The sequence below is a fragment of the Notamacropus eugenii genome, chromosome 7 (assembly GCF_028372415.1).
Source record: "Notamacropus eugenii isolate mMacEug1 chromosome 7, mMacEug1.pri_v2, whole genome shotgun sequence".
Taxonomy (NCBI): domain Eukaryota; kingdom Metazoa; phylum Chordata; class Mammalia; order Diprotodontia; family Macropodidae; genus Notamacropus; species Notamacropus eugenii.
The window spans coordinates 101,201,397-101,224,261 of NC_092878.1; positions in this window are offsets into that span (position 1 = coordinate 101,201,397).

Here is a 22,865-nt window from a genome sequence, read left to right on the forward strand (position 1 = left end):
TGATTTTTTAAAAATTGTATAAGGTTTTAGAAAGTGATAGAGAAAGTGTTAGTAATATAGATTCAACTTAAAAATATGCCATTTCTATTTTTTTGGGGGGAGAGCTGGATGTTAAACATTTACCAGCACACTACTGTGCATATTACATACACACATGTGTATATATGTACATATATACACACATATTCATACACACATATCTTTTCCATAAAATTGGCATGAGAGATATTATCAAATATTTAGTTGAAATCATGAGAAAACACAAGTCAATAACCCTGTCTTGATTTGCCGGCATTCCATTTGATCCTTTCAACAACTGTACAAGGCAATACATTTATTATTATCCCCATTTTTAACTCACGGGAAACCCAAGATCCACAAATATTTTGATTTGTCCAAGATCATACAGATCCTAAGTGACAGCGTTGAAAGTGAAACTTAAATCTTCTGATGACAAATGCAGTTTTCCTTCTCTATCCCCATCCAGACTCCGACCACTTCTTTCCACCAAAACCTCCTTACATCTTACCCTCTCACATCTCTATCTTATCCTTCATTTCCAGTCAACACCAATTGTTCTACGAATGGGCTTCAATGACTGTGAAAGAGAGAGTGGGGCTGACTGCTTTGGGCAACTCTGCCACTTAAATCCAATTCATCACCTTGTAATGTCCTTGGTCCTCAAAGGATAAAGGGTGAACAACAATTCCCCAGGATGTTGTAATCTCCATGAGGACAGACTTATTTCTGTTTGCAGTTATATTGTCAGTATAATTACACACACACATTTCATATACATATATATATATATGTATTATTCAGTATATAATTGAAAAGGGATGATTTGTTGATAAGAATGACAGGGAACAGAATCAGTACTGACAGAAGGCTTTCTGTTTTGTTTTCTTTGTTCAGATACTTAGTAGCTGTGTGACCCTGGGCAAGTCACTTCACCCTGCTTGCCTCAGTTTCCTCACCTGTAAAATGAGCTGGAGAGGAAAATGTCAAACCACTCTGGTATCTTTGCCAAGACAACACCAAATGTAATCAAGACTGAAAACAACTCAACCACACAAGTGTAGAATACTGCAAACAATGTCAGGCTTGATTAGTCTGACTGGACTAAATTTATCTCCCTTTGTTTTTCATTCTTTATGATAGGAAATGGCTTTCTGGATGGGAAAGGCAGAAGGAATAGATTAGGAAGTGCAGGTGAAGTAAACACCAAAGCTATAAACAGGTGTTAAAAAGAGTCATTTGCCAAGATGAGGTAAATTTAGACAATACTTTTAGCACAGATGACTTAGATCTCCCTCCCGTATGCTTGACCACAAAATTCTAAGCAGACCCCTATGACTTAAGGAATGCTTGTTAAGCCGCATTAGGGCTGTGCCAATAATACCCTCATTCCCACCTTTGAAAATGAACAGAAAGGTGAAAATGAATCAGGTATAACTAATATTGTATTGCTTGCCTTTTTTATTTTGCAGGAGGGGCTAGAGGGAGGGAGAGAATTTGGAACTCAAAATTTAAAAAAAAAATGAATGCTAAAAATAAATAGGTAAAAAAAAAAAACTTTTTTGAAAAAAAGGAGAAGGAAAGTAAAACAAAACCCTTCAGATGACAAAGTCAGTCAGCCATCACCAGCTTTTGAAAATTGGAAGGATGTTTTACTAATTGTCTCAGTCAACCAGGATGGCTTAGCTAATTCTTGGATTTATCTTGAATCCTAAGGGCAGCTGCTCCAGCAACTCAGAAATAAAACTAAACAAATAAATAAGCCTCACATGTTAACTCCATCTGACTGTTTTTGCAAAACATGACCGATTTAAAAAAAAATTCCCCTGCCACTGAATTTGCCCTTCATTAAGGAGGTAGTGTGCATAGCATTCTGGATTTAGAGTCAGTTAGACCTGGGTTCAAATCCCACCTTGGACACTTACTAGCTGAGTGACCCTGTAGGCAATAACAATAACTAACATTTACATAATGCCTACTATGTGCCAGGTACTGTTCCTAATTACAATTACTATCTCATTTGATCCTTAAAAGAACTCTGGGAGGTAGGTAGATCTATTGTCATCCCCATTTTATAATTGGTGAAACAGATAGAGAGAAAGGGACTTGCCCAGGGTCATACAGCTAGTAAGTATCAAAGGCTGGATTTGAATTCAGGTCTTTCTGACTCCACGTTCAGTGTTCTTTCTATTTCTCAGCCTGAGTTTCTTCATCTGTAAAATAAGGGGATAAGACCCAAGGCCCCTTCTAGCTCTAAATCTCTGACCCTATGATGCTTACATTCTTTTCCTATGTCATTCTGGCTAAGTATCAACTTACCTTTGGGATCTAGTTCTCTGAACTCCCAATTTCACCTGCCCATAGTCAGGTGGGTCACCACAAAAATCAGACACAACTCTTCCCCCTACGCTGGTCAGGATTCACATCTACAGGCCAAGGTCCTAGGTTTGAATCCCAACTCATCTTGCCCATATGGGCCGATATTTCTTTGTCTGTTAAATGAGGGCAGTTAGACCAGATGACCTCTGGGATTCCTTCTTCTTATCAATCCTGTCTTTTTATTAACATCTCCATTCTGAAAAAGGGGATATTTTCTCTTTTAGTAATATCTGATCTTACACCATGTGTTTTGACTTATCTCTCTACAAAGGAGGAAAACAAAAAGTGAATATGATTATCTCTGAAACTGAAGTCAAAGGGCTTTATCTCTCCTCTTCCTTGGGATTTTCCTCTGCACCAAGGGAGGAAGGGAGAAGGAAATGAGCATCTCACATAGAATTGGTAACATGGTATCACTTTTACAAATATTATTTCATAACAACCCTGCAAAGTAAGTGCTATGACTACCCCCATTTTACAGTTGAGGAAACAGAGGCAAACAGAGAGAGAACAGTAGTTGAAGTCCCAGCTACCAGCTTACCCATTGGAGAAAGCCACAGGTTGGGGAAGTTCAGGGTTCAGGACAGGCACCAGTGATGCTGTCGGACTTTTTCTCTTCATAAGTTATTACTACAATCTCTAGCAAACGTATGGTGAATTGATAGATGAGGCCAGTGAGGGGCAGAATTTCTAGGTTTATGGCACCATGATTGTCAACTAAGCCCAAGCTGCCTGAGTGGTCTTACACTTTCTTTTCCTCTTCTCTGAAACCCAACTCTGAATCTCTTAGCACTCTTAGGAGTTTTCAGGATTAATTGACAATGATTAAGTGTCTTGGCAACCATTAAAAGACAGAATAAATAACTCTCCTAATAAGACAAGGCTACAGCTCAGGCCTTCCAGCTAAGAAGCCTTAAGTCTCAATTCCAGATTTGTTATTATGGTTACTGAACTTTTTTTTGGCGTGTGTGTGTGTGTGTGTGTGTGTGTGTGTGTGTATGTGTGTGTGGTGGTAATGGTGGTGGTCACCTCCTCAATGCTTCAGTTTCTCAGCTTATAAGGTGAACAAGGACAATGACCAACAATGTGACTTCCTCCTTCTTTGGTTGCAGTCCTCAACTTGGCTTCAATCAATTCATTTAGTGATGTCATAATTGATTTAGATGGGGCAGCCAGGTGGTGCTATGAATAGAGCACCAGTGAAGGAGTCAGGAGGAGTTGAGTTCAAATCTCACCTCACACACTTGACACTCACTAGTTGTATGACCTTGGGCAAGTCAATTAACCCCAATTGCCTCATCCTGGGTCATCTCCAGTCATCCTGGTGAATATCTGGTCACTGGATTCAGATGGCTCTGGAGGAGAAGTGAGGCTGGTGACCTGCGCAGCCCTCTCTCACTCAAAACAAAGTCAAGTGCAAGTCATGTCATTGTTTCTCTGATGGCATGGTCTTCTTTGGCAACGAAGGATGAACACACAATTGATTTAGAGTTCACTCTGTGCAAGGCACTAGTCTAAACCCTCAGATCAAGACAGGAACTAGAGTAGGGAACTGTCTTCTTTCACTTTAAAGACTGTGCCTCTAAAACTGTAGAATTAAAACTAAAACCAGCACTTGTGAAGTTATGACAATAATATCTGACACATAGTACTTTGGGATTTGCAAATGCTTTATAAATATTATCTTATTTGATCTTGACAACAACCCTGGGAGATAGATGCTATTAATCTCCATTTTACAGAAGAGGAAACTGAGGTAAACAAATGCTAAGTGATTTGCCCAGGATTACCCAGGTAGTCTTCCTGATTCCAGGCCAAGCATTCCATCCACTGTACCATCCAGCTGCTCCTTGCTACACACACACACACACACGCGCGCGCGCACACACACACACATTTGCTCTTCACAACAGCACAGTAGATGTCATAGGTTTTACTATCCTTGTTCTACAGAAGAGGAAATAGGCTCAAAGAGAATTACGTAAAGCTTACTACATTCCAGGCACTAAGCTAAGAGCTTTACAATTTGATCCTCGTAACAATCCTATAAGGTAGGAGCTGTTGTTATCCTTGTTTGACAGATGAGGAAACTGAGACAAACAGAACTTAAGTGACCTGCCCAGGAACACATAGCTAGTAAGTGTCTGCGACTGGATTTGAATTCGGATCTTCCTAACTCTAGGTCCACAATCCATCTCTGCATCACCTAAGTGCCTATTCTCCAAACCTCTAATGAGAATTATTTCTGTTGGGTAACAAAAGAATACCCTTTCACATGTTCAGAATCAAGATCAGACAGGATGCCTTCCTTTGTTCCCTATTCCTTCAGCCTAGGCAGCCTAAGCCTGCCCACCTTGCATATCAAAGTCCTAACTTTCTTCCTAAATGTCCTAGTTTATATCTAATTCAAAGCTCACTGTCAAAGAGGCCAAGTGTTTTAGTACAAAGAACCCTTGACTAGGGGTGACGAGATGCTGGTCCTGAGTGGTACAAATTCACTGTGTAATTTTTTTAAAAAAATAAATAAAAAACAGCATCTTATTTATGTTTTTTGGAAAAGTTTCATGTGTGGAGGTTTGGGTAAAGTGAAGGGTAAAAAAAAGGGACAAAGTGGGGTTTTAAGCATTGTGGGCATGGGGGTAGAGGGTGAGACTGAGAGTGAAAAAATGCTCATCGTGTTAGGGGCAATGAGCAGAGTGAAAGTATGTCAGAAACACAAAAGATGATAATGGTATTTTCATTCAAGAACACTTGGGAGAAAATGGTTTAAGACTTTTCTAAAAAAAAAAAATACTAAAAAATAAAAAGGCGTACTAGAGCAAAGGTTATAAATAGTAGCTAAGAGAAATACCAGAGAAATGATGGTAAGCTCAGTTTCACAAATGTAATGATCATACTACTCTTTCTACCCACTAGCTCCTATTCAAATATGTTTCTTGTACCTGGCTAAGTATGATTCTGTGTGTTTGTCTTCTGTTGGTGAAGAAGACCATGCCATCAGAGAAATGATGACATGACTTGCACTTGACTTTGTTTTGAGTGAGGGAGGGCTGTGCAGGTCACCAGCCTCACTTCTCTTCCAGAGCCGTCTGAATCCAGTGACCAGATATTTATCAGGATGACAGGATGAGGCATTTGGAGTTAAGTAACTTGCCCAAAGTCACACAGCTAGTGAGTGTCAAGTGTCTGAGGTGAGATTTGAACTCAGGTCCTCCTGACTCCTGCACTGGTACTCTATCCACTGCACCACCTAGCTGCTCCTGGCTAAGTGATTCTAGAGCTAGAATGAAGGCACAATGAACTAAATATTTGCTATGTGCTCTAGAGTCTAGAACAGGTCTGTCAAAGGATTTCAGGTAGCCTGCAAAAAATGTAGGGTTGCCACTGTGCACTCTCTATTTGTCACATGACCCACAGTAACCAACCATCATTTCTCTGTCTCTAGTCTAATCTATCTGTGACCCGAAAATTTTAGCCTATTTTAATTTTGGCCTCTATCTACTGCCAAGTCATGCAGGTCTGCTCTAGAATTTAACAGCCTAGAAAGTTAAGGACTAAAAGCTTGTTGCTGTTCCATTGCTTCAGTTCTGTCTGACTCTTCATGGCTCCATTTGGGATTTTCTTGCCAAAGATACTTGCTATTTCCTTCTCTAGTTCATTTTACTGATAAGTAAACTGAGAAAAATAGGGTTAAGTGACTTGCCCAAGGTCACATAGCTAGTAAGGATCTGAGGTCAGATTTGATCTCAGTAAGGTGAGTTTTGCCCACTCTAAGCTCTACTTTATCCATTGAGCCACCTGGTTGTCCCCAAGGAGTCAAAGAGCCTCTAGCAAAAAAGGAATGACAGGATACTAGAGAAACGACCTGAATATTCTTCTGCAAGCTTTTTTCATTTTTTGCAAGCTTTTTCATATATGTGGAGATTATCAAATTATCAATGAAATCTCTTATCTTTTCCCTCAATGTTTGAAAATTCTGCCCCTGAGATTCTACTCAGTGTGCTATACATTCCAGCAGGTCTTGGTTGGTTGGTTGTTGTCCTTCATTCTCCAAGAGGACCAAAATGACATCACCATGATAAAGTTAAGTTTCAGTGTGTCCGACTGTGGCTGATCAGACCAATCCGAACTCAGAATGTTCTACTACAGATTGCGCACAAACAGTTGGTGGGAATATTTGGGGTGGTTACTCCAAATTTGCACATCCTACATTTCCTTTGTGCTGTCTCAATTCTGCTTTGCTCATAAAGTACAGCACCTTTTCTGATGTGGGCATGCCATGCTGAGAGGTCGTGTGCCAGTGTCCTGTGCCAGTGTCTCCCATGTTGCATGGTCAAATCCAAAGTTCTTGAGAGAGACCTTGAGAGGGTCCTTGTATCGCTTCTTCTGACTACCATGTGATCGCCTGCCCTATGTGAGTTCTCCATAAAATAGTCTTTTTGGCAAGCATGCATTTTGCATTTGAACAACGTGGCCAGACCATCAGAGTTGTGCTCTCTGAAGCATAGTTTGAATGCTTGACAGTTCAGCTCGAACAAGGACTTCAGTTTCTGGTACCTTATCAGGCCAGGTGAGCCTCAGAATCTTCCTAAGACAATTCAAATGGAAGTGATTCAGTTTCCTAGCATGGCACTGGTAGACTGTCCATGTTTCACAGGCATACAACAATGAGGTCAGCACAATGGCTCTGTAGACCTTCAGTTTGATAGTCAGTCTAATACCTCTTCTCTCCCAAACTTTTCTTTGGAACCTCCCAAACACTGAGTTAGCTCTGGCAATATGTGAGTCAACCTCATTGTCAATGTCTAGATCCTTGGAAAGTTCACTACCAAGGTAAGTGAACTTATCCACAGCATTCAAAACTTCTCCATTTGTTGTAGCTGATGGTTCCACATATGGATGGTGTTGTGGTGGCTGAAGGAGCACCTGTGTTTTCTTGGTGTTAATTATTAGGCCAAAATTAGTACATTCAGCAGATAATTGATCCATATTTTGTTGTATCTCAGCTTCAGAGGCTGCCTTGAATGTACAATCATCTGCAAACAGAAAATCATGCACCAACACTCCCTCCACTTTGGTCTTGGTTTGTAGCCTTTTCAATTTGAAGAACTTTCCTTCAGTATGGTAGTTGACCTTGATGCCATGTTCATCCTTATTAAAAGCATTTGACAACATGGCTGAAAACATGATGCTAAAAAGCATGGGAGCAAGCACACAGCCCTGTTTCACTCCACTGGTGACTAGGAAGGCATGAGAGCATTGTCCACTATCCAGACCCTGGGCAAACATGCCATCATGAAATTGACGTACAATACTGATGAACTTCTCTGGGCAACCAAATTTTGACATAATTTTCCATAAGTCCTCATGACTAACAATATCAGAGGCCTTGTTGCAAGAGAGCTCAACAGGTATTGCATCCAAATAGCAGCCCTGAGTGAAACAAGGTTGCAAATGAAGGCCAGCTTACTGAAGTTGGAATTGGATACATATTTTTCTGAAGTGGGCACAGTGAAGAGGAGTGTTGTGAAGCTGGCGTGGGTTTTTCAATCAAAACTAATCTAGTCAGCAAGTTGGTATACTTGCCAAAAGGAGTGAATGACAGGCTTCTGACAATGTGGTCGTCACTTGCAGGAAAACACTATGCCACCATCATCAGTGCCTATGGTCCCACCATGATGAACTCTGATGAGGTCAAAGAAAAATTTTATGAAGACCTAGAGACCTTTATCATCAATGTGCCAAAAGAGGACAAGCTTATTATTCTTGAGTATAATGCTAGAGTAGGCTCAGACTACCAGACCTTGCAGGGAGTTCTAGGGAGGAATGGAGTTGGAAATAGCAACAGCAATGGTCATTTACTACTGCAGAATTGTGCATAACATGACCTTCTCATCACCAGCACTGTTTTCCATTTACCTAAATGCAATAAAACTTCATGGATGCACCCTTGCAACAAACATTGGCATCTAATGGACTATGTGATTGTAAGGAGAAAAGACAGACAAGATGTGAGAGTGACAAAGGTAATGTGTGGTGCAGAGTACTGGACTGATCATAGTTGTATCCTTTCCAAGCTAAATATTTGCATTCATCTAAAGTGCCTCCCCCAAGGCAAAATGACTGCCAGAAGAATTGGTGTCAACAAATTAGAGCTCTTCTCTGAGCCTGAACAGTTTGTTGCTAACTTGAAGGGAAAGTTGAGCCAACACACAGCTGGCAACAGTGGAGCAGAAAAGTGGGCAGCTTCCAGAAATTTGTTATATAGCACTGCATTTGCTCATCTGGGTCAGAACACTCACAAACACCAGCCCTGGTTTGATGAAAATGATGGGAAAATTCAGAAGTTGCTAAATGAAAAATGAGCACTCTACAGAATTTACCAGCAGGATAGTTCATTCACCTCTAAGATGGCAGCATTTAATTACTTCAAAAGCAAAGGTTAGAGAGATGCAGGATTCCTGGCTCAATAAGAAGGCAGATGAAATTCAGTTTTATGCTGATAGTGACAATCCAAAGCACTTTTATGATTCCCTGAAAGCTATTTATAGACCATAAACCTATGGTGTATCACAATTACTCAGTGCTAATGGAGTCACATTGATTAGTGATAAGAACATGATCCTAGAGAGATAGGCTGAACACTTCCATAGTGTTCTCAACAGACCATCATCTATCAATGCTGAGGCCATTGACTGTTTACCTCAAGTTGAAGTCAGTCCCTCCTTAGCTGAACTTCCAACTGAAGAAGAGGTTTTGAGGGCCATTAGGCTCCTTTCATGTGGCAAAACACCTAGTGCTAATTATATTCCAGCTGAAATTTACAAGATAGGGGATCCATTGCTCATACAAAAGTTGACTGAAATTTTCCAGGTTATATGGCAAGAGGAGGTTATCCCCTAGGAGTTCAAGGATGCCTCCATTGTCTATCACTATAGACGTAAAGGGAATAGACCATCCTGTGACAATCACAGGGGAGTCTCTCTCTTAGTCATTGCTGGCAAAAATTCTTGCTAGAGTCCTCCTTAATAGGCTGGCTGATCCTTTACCTGGAAGACGGTCACATACCTGAGAGCCAGTGTGGCTTCAGAAAGGGCAGAGGAACAGTCGATATGGTGTTTGCTGTCTGACAACTCCAGGAGAAATGCCAGGAGAAGAACAGAGGTCTGTATACAATGTTTGTAGATCTGACCATCTGGTCTTAAGATCAGATGGAGCAAAAGTCTCTTTTCCTTGGTTTATCCAATAAGGAAAAGCTTGTGGGAAATAAATGGAGGAATTCTGTTTTCATAGGATTAAAACTCCTCCCAGTTTTGAGTGATAGCACAATGTAAATCAGAGGTGGCTAGTTCTAATCAGAGTTGTGGCCTAGCAGCACCAGACTTCTGATCTGGTAAAAAGGTCAGAAGCTTTTACTCATGCTTAATGAGCTGTTTGAGGGGAAACAAATCAAGGAGAACATGAAGAGGTGGTTCAGGAAGTTGCATCTAGCCAATGGGGAACAAAGGTGGGAAATTTGAATTAGGAATATTATGAAAAGCATTGCATTTGTCTGAGCAAGCATTGTTTCCATTAGGGAGAGACTCATTCACTGAGAATATAGAAAAATTGGATAAAATAAAATGAGAATTTTCATGGCTTCACAGTGAGCATTGTTCTTTGTTTAGAGCAAACATTTCTCACAAGTTCTTTGTTTTTGTTTTCCTGTTGAAACAAAAACAATTTCCAGAAATCCTGATTTCAAAACTCCTCAGATTTATGTGGCATTTAATGCTTTTCAGTGTGTGTGTGTGTGTGTGTGTGTGTGTGTGTGTGTGTGTGTGTGTGTGTGTGTGTATCATCTGGAGATTTGGCAAGGGTTTATGCTAACCTGAGTCTAAATTCTATCATATCTGTTTATGTAGTGCCTTGTTACAGTCCTTATTTGAGCAATGCTCCTCCCTCAACCAGTTTGCAGAGCTTTCCCTGGGCAAAGCTACCTCTAGTTCAAGATAAAATGTGGGTCTAATAAAGTACCTAGCATATAGTAGTTAATTAATGCTTATTGATGATTGATTGGATCTGTCTCCTCTCAAAACATCATCAGCAAGCCCCCACTTATGTATTTTCCTTTCATAGTTAGCTAAGTGGTACAACTAGTTCAAAACAAAGGTATTTAATGAAATAACATAATAAGAAAAGTAGCAACAAAACATTTGTCCCATAAAATTGGGATTCATTCTAGTAAAAATACACGTATCAATGGGAAAGAGGGCCAGTGTGTTGAAATGGATCATATGTACATATACATACATATACTTGCATACATATACATATACATATACCTACACACGTGCATATATTTCATCAATGTAAGAAACTCCCTTCACTGATTCTCAGGAACTCACAGGTAACTTGATAATCACTGAGAAAGTTGCCTGGGGCAGTGGGATGTTAAGTGACTTGTCAAGGCTCACACAGGCAGTATGTGGACTTTATGTATAGAAAAAAGGATCAAATAAGTAAGTGAATGGTTATTCATTTTGTAGAATAAAGAGTGAAGGAGTCATAAGAGGAAATTACCAACTCATTCAGTTATGCAACAAAATTTGCAACACAGGAGTTAATATCAACTAGAGGCAATTGATATTATTTTACTTAGCATTCTGAAATTTGAGGCTGTGATATGTTTTTTCAAATAATATGAAAATATTGTCACATTTGTTTTCCACATCCATGGACCTATTCTCTTCCCCATCCCTCCTCCTTTTGAATATATTTTTATTTTTGCCTCCAAAAAAAAAAAAGAGAGAGACCTGACCCTGTACTCTTCCTGGATTCCAAAGCTGGTTTCCGTACACAATGTACAGCTACCTCTCAATACAGTTTTTGAAATGACACAAGTATGCTATTTTTATGTATGGTAAATATTTGTTATACAAAAGTCTTTGACTAGAGGCCTCTGCAGAGCCTTTATAGAGACACTTCTTTCCTGAAGCTGTTCCCAGTCCTCCACATAGGCAGATTTCTGGTGAAAGTAGTACCATTTTGCATATGAAATCTACCAAAGGACGGTTTTCTTCTAAGGCATTTTGTTATGCTCTGTTATGAAACATGTGTACTACTGAAGGGAAAAAAGGATGGGGGGAGGGTGGTATGGATCAGAAAGCTCCTGAGAATTCTCCATTTTCTCCTCACTTAGTAATGTGAGCCCTCGCACTTGGTGTTACTTGACTCCCAGATGCTATCATGGTCTCTATTTTTGAGTGAATCCCAGTTTCCGTTTTAGACACTTTCGGCTCCAAGATGGATGTTGACAGAAAACTGAATGTCTTTGCCCTTCTAACAAGGTAAGGAATTTGATGACACCCTCCTCCTTTCCCCCTACCCCCACCCCATCAAAGGTGACAGGAAGAGAAGCTTCCCTGATTGCTTTTGATCACAGATACCATACTCTCAGAGAATTATTTTGGCAGATTTTGGTGCCATTTGTATTTCTTCCTTGTATGTATGGGGGCAGGACTTTTTAGCAATACCAGTGGTGAGAAATGTTCCCTTCTTCTGAAGTCTGCAGCTCCCTGCCCAGTGAATGACCAGCAGCTAAGGACCAACAACAGCATTAATACTGTAATCAAAGGAGGTATCTGTTTCATCAACAGACAAAACCAGGTGATTTTGAGACCATTCTCAGCCTTCCACCCCTCCGTTCCTATCTTTCCAGAAGGGCAAATTGCCTTGCCTTTTTGGTCCAACCCTCTGCACTGACACATTCTTTGCTCTCTGGCCTTTTCCTGTCTGTGTCATGGTTCCTCAGAGTCAGCACATTATATTTCTGCTACTGCATGAAATCTTCACATCATAGCCCTTTTCTTTCTGCCCATTTGTCCTGGACATTGGTCTAAGTTCAAGAATGATGGGAAAGGGCAATGTGGCTATAGGATCTGAGAAGACTGATCTGGCCTATTGCAGAATTTAAATTTGGTTTTAAGTCATAAAAGGGCTATAAAAACCTTACACTAAATAAGTAAAACTATCCCATTCAGGGGGCCTAATCCCTGGCCCGTTCTGCTCTGCTTATCATCCTCATTATACTTGTATAATACAGTATGGTTTCTATTGGGCATTTCCTTCCTGTTTTTACACTTATTCTTGCTTCACTGACTTTATTATCGGCAGAATTTTGCCGCATTTTTTTCCCGCCCAGCCATAAATACTATTCAATTCAACAAATGCATACAAATGGTTTCCATTAGAATTTTAATCTACTCTCAAAATGAAAGAAAAGCTTAATATAAATCTTTTTAAATTACCAGAACATAAATTCAGACAGGGACATCTCCACCTAGACTAAGCACAAGAGTTCACATTCTGCTGGCCCTGCTCATAAATTAATTGAGGTCTCTTGCAGCTGTAAACGAACAGCGCATCCTGGAAAAGATCATATCTGTCAAGATCGCAGATTGGTTTCTCCCAGACTCTGTAAAAGTCACAGCTTACAATATCTTCATTATGCCAATGAGAATGGCTTGCCTCCCCAACTGGAAAGAAATAGGTGTTTTGTTCTGTTGGGCCAAGATTTGCAGAAAGCAATTTTCCTTCATGCAGGAGATATGACAAATCTCCCGAAGGAAAGAGGGGAGAGAAAAGTCATTTCATAACTTCTTTCATTTCATCACCTTTTGGACTGCCAGATGTAGATTTTCTCTACACATGGACTTGCAGTGACAGTGGCATTTACTAGCCAAGGAAGGTTAATTGCAGGTGAGGTCTAAGTTAGAGATGACATTCCTCTAACACATCTCCAACCTCAGATAGAGTGGTTTGGTATGAGCACTCAGCTAGTTTGGCAGTTGCCAGGATCCAAAATGAAAAAATGAGACGCTTGTTTTCTCCATGACTAGATGGAACATTCAGAGCTATTTATCACGAGATGGTTGTTTTGCAAATAGCTAAAGTTGGTTCACCCTCAGTTTTCATCTTAGTCGACTGAACACATATACACAAACCCTTTCTGTCTTTGCCCAAGTGCAGTACACATTCACAGGAGGACAAGTGAAGGGCAGAGTTGAGGCTGAGATTATCTTGTTGGTGTTTTTTTTTCCCTTCTCTTTCATTTCTTCAGGTCATAACCTAATGTTACACTAACAGAGTCTCTGCATATTAAATCGCCTTTTAACAATTTGGAAGAGGATGGAGTGGTCCAGGGAGAAAAGGCCCTCATACAAATGTATGAGTGCTGACACTACCCCAAGGAATAGAAAAGGGTAAGGTTAACCCCTAGACCCAAGGTCATCCAACACTAGGAAACGTCACTCTTAACAGCAACCTTTCTGTCCTTGAATCAAGAGCTTGGTTGATGGGTCATGGGGCACTTCAACTGCCAGCATCTCTTTGAATGTCACACAAGCAGCTAAAAGGGAAAGAAGCCTAGGTCGCAGGTGAGGACTTACCCAATCCATCACCGAAGAGGACTTCTCCCTGAAATGGCTGGCAAGGACGCCAATCCTACAACATCCAATGCTTTGTTCCTCTAGAAACATTCTCATTTGGGAGGGGAAAGAGAAGATCAAGGGTGTCACAAATTTAGAAAATGTGTAAATATTTCATTTTAAATTTCCTTAGATGTTGAGGAAGAACAAAAAAATGAAGAGAACCATGGCATTCTATGGTTTTTCATGCTTAACTGAGAGGCAGTGTGGTATAATGGATGGTGAGCCAGTCTTGGAATGAGGAAAATCTGTGTTTGAGTCCTGGCTTGGAGTCAGGCAAGTCACTGAATCTCCTAGTATCCCTAGGAGATTCTGTTAAGACTATGAGTTGCAGAGATATGAAGAATATAAGCAACTTGAGGGAACAGATGGTTTTGGTTTTTCTCTTTTTATCACTGAAGATATAACAGATATCACAAGTTTGAAGAAGTTTCCATACTACAAGTTCCCCATCATGGAATTTACAAGTCTAGATGGAGGTGGGTGGGAGATGCAATTCTAAACAAAATGTCCAAACTCAGGTAAGGAGTAACATTGCCAGAATGGAAACCCAGATTTTTGGAAACCCAGATTTTCTTAGGGGCTCAAAGGAGATAATGGATGGGAAAAGCATTTTGCAAACCTTAATGAACCAAAAAAATGACAGCTATTATTGGTATCATTATTTATTAGTAGTATTATTAGCCTAGAGTCAGCAGGCCTCCATTCATTCCCAAAGTCTTCCACGGAATTCCTTCTGAGCTCCAATAGTGATTAGAGAGCAATAAAGGTGAGCATTGATTAAAGTTTAACAAGAGATCTGGGAGTGGTATATTGTAAATACATATACATATGATGTGTGTGTAGAGGTATGTATATATGTGTGTGTATGTGTGTATGTATATAGGTATATGTGCTATATGTGTCTGTATGTATATGTGTATAGATACATTATGTACATGTGTATGTCTATGTGTATACATGTGTATAGGGATGTGCATACACATATATGTATATGTCTGAATGTGTGTATATGTGTCTAGATATGTGTGTGTTTATATGTATATGGATACATGTGTATATGTGTGTGCATATAAGGATGTGTGTATATAAGAATGTGTATATAAGAATATGTATATGTGCATGTGTATATGTATATGTGTGTATGTCTCTAGATATGTGTGTGTTTATATGTGTATAGACACATGTGTATATATATGTATAGATGTATAGATGTATAGATGCATGTGTATATATGCGTATGTCTAAATGTGTGTATATGTATCCAGATATGTGTGTGTTATATGTGTATAGACACATGTGTATATATGCGTATGCCTATGTATGTGTACATAGGTATATGTGTATATGTATATGCCTCTATGTGTGTATATATCTGTAGATGTGTGTTTATGTGTGTATAGATACATGTGTGTATCTATGTGTGTGTATATAAGGATGTACATTTATGTGTATGTATTTGTATATGTGTACATGTATCTAGATACGTATGTTTATATGTATACAGATACGTGTGTGTATATTATGTGTATGTCTATGTATGTGCATATAGGGATATGTGTATATATGCATATGTCTATATGTGTGTATATATAGCTAGATATGTGTATCTATATGCATACAGATACATGTGTGTATATTATGTGTATGTCTATGTATGTGCATATAGGGATATGTGTATATATGCATATGTCTATATGTGTGTATATATAGCTAGATATGTGTATCTATATGCATACAGATACATGTGTGTATGTTTATGTATATGTATATATATAGGGATGCGTGTGTATATATGTATATGTCTATGTGTGTATATCATCTAGGTATGTGTATGTATGTTTATAGATACATGTGTATAGGTATATATAGGTATCTGTGTTTTTTAATGTATTTATATGTGGATTTATTTATGTGTTTTTATATTGCATCTTATAATTTTATAGGTATATATATGTGTGTATATGGGTATGTGTATAGATGTATATATTAATGATGCAGCCGAAACTTAAAATTTAGTATATGTAGGATTATAGATAAATTAATATTTCATCTATATGTATACTAAATTTTAAGTTTCATCTGCAACATTACCAGTCTCTTAAATTTAAAGCATTCAACAAAACAAATAACTCAATTACCAAACAGAATGCTCATGCTGAAAAATTTAACTATTGGCTCCTGCTCCAGCACGCTCTGCATTGATTCCAGTTCCTTGGTCTTCCCAGTATGAAATGTCGCCTTCCTTGTTGGGATACACATCTCTCGTCTGTTCCCCTGAGGTTTTAGCCTCAAGGTTGAAAGCCCTGATGGGATGTTCATAGGTTCTCAGGATTTAGAACCAAAAGTGACTTTAGAGATTATCTATTTCAACTTCGTCATTTTACAGTTGAGGAAACTGTGGCCAAACTTTTGTTTTTTAACAAAAACTGTTTTTTTGTTTTTTGTTTTTTTGGTGATAGGCACCTATTGTTTTCCAAACACTTATCCGCAACTTATTGACAAGGAAGAAAAAATAAGGGTCATCTGTATGACAAGCTTGTTATAGAAGCAAAGCTTATTTTAAGTGCTTTGAGCTCCTCAAATAAAAGCTCAGACCCACAGACTAGCATTGGTCTGCTATGCCTGGAAAAAATCAAGAGACAGTTGGGTAAAACATTTAACCAGATTAGAAAGGCAAGCCTGAAACACAGTCACTATACTTTAGACCAGGGACTCTTAGTCTGAAGTTCATGAATTAGTTTTAAAAAAAAGAAAGAAATATAAATATAATTGACTTCCTTTGCAAGCCTGTGTATTTTATTAAATGAATTTAAAAACATGATTGGGGGCGGGGGGAGAGTCCAAAGGCTTCACTACACTGCCAGAGAGAACCATGACACACACAAAAAAGTCAGACTCCTGCTTCAGACTATGAGGGTCATATTCCAGAATATAACACAGGATCATAAGATAAGAGATCTAGAGCCAGACAGGCACCTCAGAGATAGCCCCTGTAGCACTGTTCAGCAGAGGGAAGATTGTTGAAAATGCCATGGGCTGGTCATTTTTGTGAGTTGGGTTCTTGGTCTGTCTATGAAGATCATGCAATAAAATCCACAAGCATTTATGCACCATGTAGAGAGCCTGGTGCATAAATGCTTGTGGAACTGAATTGAATCTCACATGGCAGTGATCCTGGGCAATTAAAGACTGTGTCAGCAGAGGGCAAGCTCTGGTCAAGGAGCAAACAAGGAAAACTTTGAGTACTCACCCAAGAATGAATTTTCTGAGGGTCTTCCCTGGACCAGCCCAGCTGAGTTTGGAGAGGCTTATCCCTAGCAGGTTGGCCACCAGAGGGCAAATGTGTCACCAACAACAAATACTTAGAGATCATGATCTCCATCGTTGATGCAAGTACCTATGCCAATGAAATTATGGATATTTCAAAATATCAAAATCTACAAGGATGAGTAACATAAATATAGATAATTTTGAGTGTGTCTTTTCTTTTCTGGATGGCACCCAATGGCTCACAAACTCATTTCTTGCTTATTTTGTTTTGTCCCAGATAGAATTTCAAATATGCAATAATTGATAAAAGAGATGGTACCTTATTGACTGACAATTACAATGGGCACTATTTCTGTGACAGGCATTTACCATTACAGAACTCTAAGTTTAAAATATATTTATGGGATTTAAAACAAAATATCACCCCCTAAATCAACCTTTTCCCTTCTATTTCCCAGACCAAATTCTCAAATCATTCATTAGTCATCCATTCAATTCAACAAACAATTTTTTAATGCCAGCTATATACAGGGAGTTATCCCTGAGTCAGCTGTCTGTATGCGGTCAAACTTATCAACTTGTCAGAGCTAACATAAAAATTAGCAGAAAACAAGACAGAATAATGAAGAAGGAAGGATATACTATACAATGGAAGCCTTAACTATTTAAACAGTAATTGAAAGTAATTGAAAAAAATGGGAAATGGACAATAGAAATAATATCCAAACTTACTGTAATGATTTTATCCAGAAGTTTAACCAAGCTAAGTTAATTAATTAAGTTTTTATCACAGTGCCTGGCACATGTTGTTACTGTTTAGTCATTTCAGTACCATTTGACTCTACATGACCCCATTTGGGATTTTCTTGGCAAAGACTTGCCATTTCCTTCTCCAGCTCATTTTACAGATGAGGAAACTGAGGTAAATAGGGTTAAGTTACTTGCCCACGGTCACACAGCTAGTAAGTATCTGAGGCCATGTTTGATAGTCTTTCCCTCAAGGAGCTCACATTCAAGTGGGAGAGACAACATGTAAATAACTTTGTACACACAGTATTAAAAATATAACTGCATTCACACATACTTGATATATAGATACAATATTATCTATTTTTACATTCAGAGTACTGAATTTGGAGTCAGTAAGACCTAGATCCTAATCTTACCTCATATTTGTTGTTGTTCAGCTGTTTCGGTCTTGTCCGACTCTTCATGACCCCTTTTGGGGTTTTCTGGTAAAGATCCTGGAGTGGTTTTGTCATTTCCTTCTCCAGTTCATTTGGCAGATGAGGAAACTGAGAAAAACAGGGTTAAGTGATTTTCCAGGGTCACATAGCTTGTAAGTGTCTGAGGCCAGATCTGAACTCAGGTAGAGGAGTCTTCCTGACTCCAGGCCCTGCACTCTATCTACCGTGCCAGGTAGCTGCCCCACCTGGCACACAGGAGGCACTTAATAAACGTTTATTGATTGATTGCCACAATAAGAAGAACATTACAAAAGAGCACAGAAAATGCCTTAGTCAACACATATCTCACTTGTTGAAACATAGACAGATGGTTGCCAAAGATTATGCTGGGTTGTAGCATAAACTCATTTGTAAAAATCTTACAAAGAAGGATGATGGATAATTACAAGAAGTATCATTTTATAATTCAGAGAGAAGCTGTGTCAGGAAAAATCAGTCCAAGGAAAAGTTGGCAAGATATCCAACTAGGCAAAATGATCCCAATGGCATTTAAGGAGGAAAATGAAAAGGGGTCTAAAAGCAAAAGAAAAATGGAGATTTGTAAAAAAAAAAAAAAACAAAAAAACAAAACAAAAACAAAAACAAAAACAAAAACAAACCTATTTTTGCCATCAAGAATGATATGACCACCACACTTGGATTCTGACATCACAGATGTATTTATAGGGGAGGTGGAAATTTATAGACTGACACTGATAAAACAAAGGTATGAAAAACAGGTAGGTTGGATTAAGTATCTATAGAGAAGTTTCATGCTGGAGGCTACACAATCGTGAAGGACTCATGATATATATGAAGGATATATGTATGTATGTATACATATATGAAGGACTCGTATATAAGATATCTGAAGATATCTTATATGTGAGTGAAAAAGATCTTGAATACTATTATTACCTTTCTCCCAAAAAGTTACAGAGAGAACATCAATAATTGCCATCCTACATGCCTATCATCCCAATACACAAAATCTTTATCAGAGTCATCTATCCATGAATAATCTATCTTATCTGCAAGAGCATCCTTGATTAGGATATTAGTAGGTAACAAAAAGGGTTTTTAAAATATCATACAACAATGAACTGTATTTTTACCATTACATAATAAATGGACCACAACCTTTACATTTCACAATTAATTGAAAGATTTAGAGAATATAAGATCCTATTGTATTTATTGCTTGTTATTTATTTTAAAAAATTGATTTGGTCAAACAATTTGCCAGTTTATGGGTATTTTATAACAAGAAGTCTTCTATCCATATATTAAAATGATTCAAGATTCTTTGGAAGGTATAGCAACAGAAATAACCTTGTGCAGTGATCGTCTAATCAAAAACATTAGGTGAGGAGTTTAACAGGAAGAGATATGCCTTTCTTAGGTATTTGCCACTGTGTTGAAGGAGATCCAGTCAAGACTCTGCAGTGTTCCTTAAAAGTACAGTCTTCAAGAAGCTTATGTGAAGGGATAAACTAATTTTATCAAGTCCCACAATACTGCGGAACCTCCAGGAAGAGAACTGTAATGCCAAGGACTTTGCCATGTCTTTCACATAAGAAAGACCAAGTGGATGGAGAATGTCTACCTACCATATTTCAACACGCATTTGAATAGACTATCTATAGAGCTTGTATGTAAATCTGTGACAGTACAAATTAGCTATCTGAGTGGGCTCAGAATTGAACAAGAAGAGACAAGTAGGCTGGATTGACTTTGGAAAACCAGAAAATTCCTTTAATGGTCCTACATTTCACATGAAAGAAAAGTCCAGTTTTTTAATAACAACATTCTACTAGCATTGCTACACGGCAGTGAGACATAAAATGCAACTGTCTCTGGAGAATTTTTTTAAAAAATATCACACACAGGACAATTGTGTAAGATATAAGCAGCTGTAAGCAGCTGGGTACACGTAATCGACAAGGAATTCCAAAGGACATGAGTAAAAGGCATCATCGAGGAATTATGTAACAGGAAGAAAAGACGGCCCGGCTGCAGGATGCCAGGTGAACAGCCAGTGTTCCACCATGACCCTGGAAATGGCAGGAGAAACAAGGAAGCTCCTTAGTACGTTGGGTAGATTTCCTGAGCTGAATTTATGGACTGACATTGATAAAAGTCATATAGAATGATCAGGCACACATAGATTATGACCTACATCACTGAAGGTTGTTCCTCATGCCTGAATTGTTCTCCCTCCTTATCTATGCCTCTAGGATTCCCTGGTTTTTTTCCAAGACTCAGCTCAAGCACTGTCCTCCACACTAAGGCTTTCCTGTTCCCCCACAGCTACATCTTCCCCTTAAATGTTACCTTGTATCTGTTTGGTATGATTTTGCACCTACCTGCATATGTGTGTATACATATATATGTATGTATGTATGTATATGTATACACATATAGGTGTGCACATAAGTACATATATAGTGTATATGTGCATAGCTATATAGCTATACCTATATATGTAGCATATATGTGTATATGTGTGTTTATATGTGCCCATATGTGTGTCTATATTTGTATACACACATATATGTGTGTTTTGTTTATAAATGCACACATATGTGCATTTAAAAATTTATATTTTTTGTTTCAGTTGTATCTGACCCTTCATGACCCCATGTGGAGTTTTCTTGGCAAAGATGTTGGCATTTCCTTCTCCCACTCATTTTACAGATGGGGAAACAGAGGCAAACAGGATTAAGTGACTTGCCCAGGGTCAAAAAGATAGTAAGTATCGAGGTCATAATTGAACTCATGAAGATGAGTCTTCCTGACTCCCGGCCCACCGTTCTACCCACTATCCACTGAGCCATCATATCTATATGTGTGTGCGTGTGTGTGTATTGCATTTATATGTATACCTATATACATGTAGATATTTACAATGTGTACATTGGTGTGCCTATAGATCTATACAATATACATTTTTATCTGTGTCTCCAGTATCTAACATAATGCCCAGCACATAGTAGGTGCTTGATAAATTATTGTTGATTGATTGATGACTGAGCTACCCCTTGTTCCAGGCCCTGATGACATATTTTCAGATGTAACCAATGTATTGAGTTGATTTTCTTAACTCTATTTTGCTACTAGAGGATTTCTAAGTGGTGAGATGAGTTAGTGATCTAGATGAAAAAAGAGGATTAATAAAACACTAGGATGAGAAAATATTTATTAAGCACCTACTATGTGTTAGGCACTCTGATAAGCACTTTACAATTATTAACCTCATTTGATCCTCATAACAACCCTGGAAGATAGGTGCTATTATTATCACTATTTTACAGTTGAAGAAACTGAGGCAATCAGGTTAAGTGACTTGCCCAGGGTCACACAATTAGCAAGTATCTGAAACTGGATTTGAACTCAGGCTACCTGACTCCAGGGTTAGCACTCTGAGCTTCTAAAAGAGTCTACTGAGGAAAAACAGAAAGAAACTCAGAAAGTGATAAAAACATATGGGGCAACTTTGTTACTGCCTTATTAAATTTAGTAGATACTTAAAAAAAACAAACTGTAATTAAAGTTCAGCATTTCCTCTAAAAGTCTCTTTACTTCATAATACATTGAAATGTTTGTCTTTATTGATTTTTAGAAAGCTCATAATAAGAGAAAAAAAAAGAATTTGAACTTCCAACATTTCTCATTATTCTCTAGAAAAAATGTAAATAAGAGGAAGGGCTCTTGTGGTCAGGGCCAAGGTATGTAACCAAAAGTCAGAGGGAAGATTTTTGTAGCTTTTACTTCAAATTAGCTCTTAGAGATCTTACCCATAGGAGAGTACAGAGAGCCCAGGTTCAGAGGCAGGAAGACTTGAGTCTAAGTCCTGTGTCTGACACATATTTGCTGCGTGTCACTGGGCAAGAGACTTATATCTCTTGATGCCCTAGATGACTCTCTAAGAGGAAAAGGTGTATGCAGACTTGCATTGGTAGAGGGAGCTCCTTTACCAGTTGCTTCTAGAGTGAAGAAATCACAAATCTGGCTTTAACCAATACAAAAATGGAAAAGGAAGGAAGGAAGGAAGGAAGGAAGGAAGGAAGGAAGGAAGGAAGGAAGGAAGGAAGGAAGGAAGGAAGGAAGGAAGGAAGGAAGGAAGGAAAGGAGGGAAGAACAGAGGTTACCTTACAATGCTCACAGATTCACTAAAACTGTCTTCAACCTCCCTGCTTCTCTTCGTCTTCATCCATTCTTGCCTGTCCCATAACAAGTAGTGATGTACTTCTTAGTTGTGGCTAACCCTTTTATCTACAACCTTGGGCTCCATTCATTCATTCATTCTCCCATTCATTCATTCATTCATTCAATAAGCATTTATTAAATGCTCACTCTGGGCAAAGAATTATGCTAAGTACTGGAGATACAAAGCCACAACCAAAAATAGTGGCTGTCCTCAAGGACAGGTGTCATAATTAGGTGTCATACCATACAGGGAAATGGTAACCAGTGAGAGGAGTTTTGGTCTGGGAAGTCA